Source organism: Mus caroli, chromosome 15 (assembly GCF_900094665.2).
Source record: "Mus caroli chromosome 15, CAROLI_EIJ_v1.1, whole genome shotgun sequence".
Classification (NCBI taxonomy): domain Eukaryota; kingdom Metazoa; phylum Chordata; class Mammalia; order Rodentia; family Muridae; genus Mus; species Mus caroli.
The window spans coordinates 51,379,500-51,382,623 of NC_034584.1; the positions used below are offsets into that span (position 1 = coordinate 51,379,500).

General features: G+C 36.0%; 1 pseudogene; it reads left to right on the plus strand.

Annotated features, from left to right (window-relative positions):
* Positions 1-2,007: 2,007 nt before the first annotated feature.
* On the plus strand, positions 2,008-2,364 carry LOC110310047 (annotated as a pseudogene).
* The last annotated feature ends 760 nt before the right edge of the window (positions 2,365-3,124 follow it).

Below are 3,124 nucleotides of genomic sequence, written 5' to 3' on the forward strand. Positions count from 1 at the left end.
CTCAAACTCAGAAATCTGCCTGCTTCTGCCTCCCGAGTGCTGGGATTAAAGGTGTGTGCCACCACTACCTGACAGGGATGGTTTATCTTAATTGTCAACTCAGGTTTATTGAAGTGGAAAACTGTCCTAAATGTGGGTGGATCAGTTCGTTGGTTTGGAGTTCCCAACTGCATAAAAAAAAGAAGAAAGCTGGCTTTGCACTAGTGTGCATCCCTCTCTGTTTCATGATTGTGCACATGACGCAATCTATTGTGTCCTGCTTCTGACATCATATTTCCCTGCCACAATTGACTGTACACCTTTGAAGTGAAGTTGCTACTCTCATGAGGATTGAGCAAGTCACTGGCCTATAGTTGCAGCAGAATGTGATTAGGAATCTCTTTATTGAGATGTTCCTTTATCAATAATAATAATAATAATAAATAGATTTTCCCATAAGAGCCATGACCTATGGAGTACCAGACACTTGGCCACAGTGGTAGTGACAGGCATAGGTTCTATCTCACATAGTGGGTTTTAAATTCAATCGAAAGGTGGTTGGTTATGTCTATATCATTTTGCCACTATTACACTAGTGTTGGTTTACACATAGGTTGCTCTTATAGCTCACAGGGTTTGTAGCAGGGTGATATTGATGATAAATTGTCTTCTTAGGTACATAACAGCATACACAAGACCTACACAAGTTCAAACCAGACAAAATCCAAGCATGGAGAAATGAGCATGGATATGAAGTCTCACCCCTAACCAAGAACCCATTTGCTATGGATAGCTGCTGGGAAATGGAAAATCATTTTTCTCCAATGAAGACTCATTGGGTGCATAAACCACACTTCAAGACAAGCCCTGTGGACAAGGTACATGTCCAATATAAAACATACTGCATTTTGGTGGTGTTGTCGTCGTCGTTGTTGTTGCCCTTTTGTGTTGTTTTGGGTTGTTTTTGTTTGCTATGTTTTGTCTTCTTGATTTTGATTGTTTGCATTAATTTTCATCTTTGATATTTAGAAAGAGAAAGAAACACGAAATTGGGTGGGTATAAAAGGCCAGCGATCTGAAATAAGTTCAGGAAGGAGAAAAATGTTATCAAAATAAATTAAAACAAATTAGGTTGCTTCCCATTGATTAAGATAATGATGCATTGAGATGCTGTAATAATTTTAAGTGCACACGTACTGAATATTGATATACCCAACTTCATTTTTTTAAATTGTTGGATGTAAAAATACAGGCCGAGCTCAATTAATGGGTGACTTCAGTATTAAACTCTAAATACCAAGACAGGCTATCTAAACTAACTCAAATATAAAAACAAAAAGAAAATTATAGTCCAATCTTCTCATTGGAAATTCAATATTGGAAGTCCGAAATAAAACACTGGAAATTCAAATTCAACAATGTAACAATAGCAATATTCCTCAAGAAGTTGGATTCAAGAATGGTTCAACACATACTAATTAATGAGTGTAATATATAAGTAGACTAAGGAATAGAAATTATATGATTTTCTTAACATATGCAGAAAAGTCTAACAAATATACTATCCTTTTATGATAATTTTTTAAGAAATTGGGAAATTAAAGAACACATCTCAAAGTAATGAAGCTTATATGAAAGTATTCCAAATAAAACAAGGAATTAAACAGCTGTGTACATTTTCTCCAATTCTAGGCAATATCAAACATGAAGCATTAGCTAGAGGAATAATATTAGAGAAACAAAAATGGATTTAAGTAGCATAAGAGGCTGTTATGGCATCACAATTTATTGATCATATGATTTTATACTTACAGAAACCTATAGACTCTACCAGAAAATGTCTGGAACTGATAAAAAATGTTCAACAAAGGAACTGGATAAAAAATTAACAAACAAAAATTTAGTGATCTTTCTTCTAAGTCAAAAGTTTAACCCAATAATCATAATAGCTTTGAAAGAAATAAAAAATTCCCCTTCCTTCTTCCTCGGAACTTCCCGCAAGGTGGCTGCCATCTCTTTTGTGACATCATGGCTACTGCCCTCTGGCCTCTGGTGAAGCCCAAGATTCTCAAAAAGAGGACCAAGAAGTTCACCAGGCACCAGTCAGACTGCTATGTGAAAATTAAGCGAAACTGGCAGAAACCTAGAGGCATCAACAACAGGGTGTGGAGATGATTCAAGGGCCAGATCCTGATGCCCAACGTTGGTATGGGAGCAACAAGAAAACCAAGCACATGCAGCCTAGCAGCTTCTGGATGTTTGTGGTTCACAATGTCAAGGATCTGGAAGTGCTGCTGATGTGAAGCCATCATAGAAATAGCAGCACAGCTGGCCATCAGAGTCACCAATCCCAATGCCAGGTTACACAGTGAAGAAAATGGATAGATGGCTTGTGTGCATGTTTTGCATTTCAATAAAACCAAAGAAACTGCAACCAAAAATAAGAAATAAAAAAGAAATAAAATATTTTGGAATAAACTAAACCAAGGAAGTGAAAGAACTCTACATTGAAATTTTTAAAATACTGAAAAAACTCAAGAAGTCACTGGGAAATAGAAGTACCTCCCACAATTGACAGTCAAATATTGGCTATATTATGTATGTATGTATGTATGTATGTATGTATGTATGTATGTATGTAAATTATATAATCCAAAGCAATGTACAGATGTGATGTGGTGATCATCAAGATTCTAATAGCATTCTTTAAATAAATATAGAAAACAACCTTAAAATTCAGAAAGAAACACAAAAGACAAAAATCACTTTTGAAAAGTGGAGGCAGTTCTGAGTAAAAAGAGCTGTGTAGGAGACATCACCAAATATGACTTCCATTCACACTACAAGTTCATAGTGACAGAAACACCATGGTATTGTCACAAAAACTGGCATGTAGATCAGTGGGGGAGGAGCTACAAATCAACCTGTACAGCTATAGCTACTTGACTGGGAAACGATGCCACAAACAAGCACTGGAAGAAATGCAACATTTTCAATAAATAGTGCTGGAAGAACTGGATAGTCACACGCAAAATAAAACTATATCTTTTTCTCACATTGAACAACACTTAATTCAAATCAGGATCAAAGGCTTTCATGTAAGACACAAAACTCTGAAAATGTTGGAGGAAAACGTGGAAAAGAC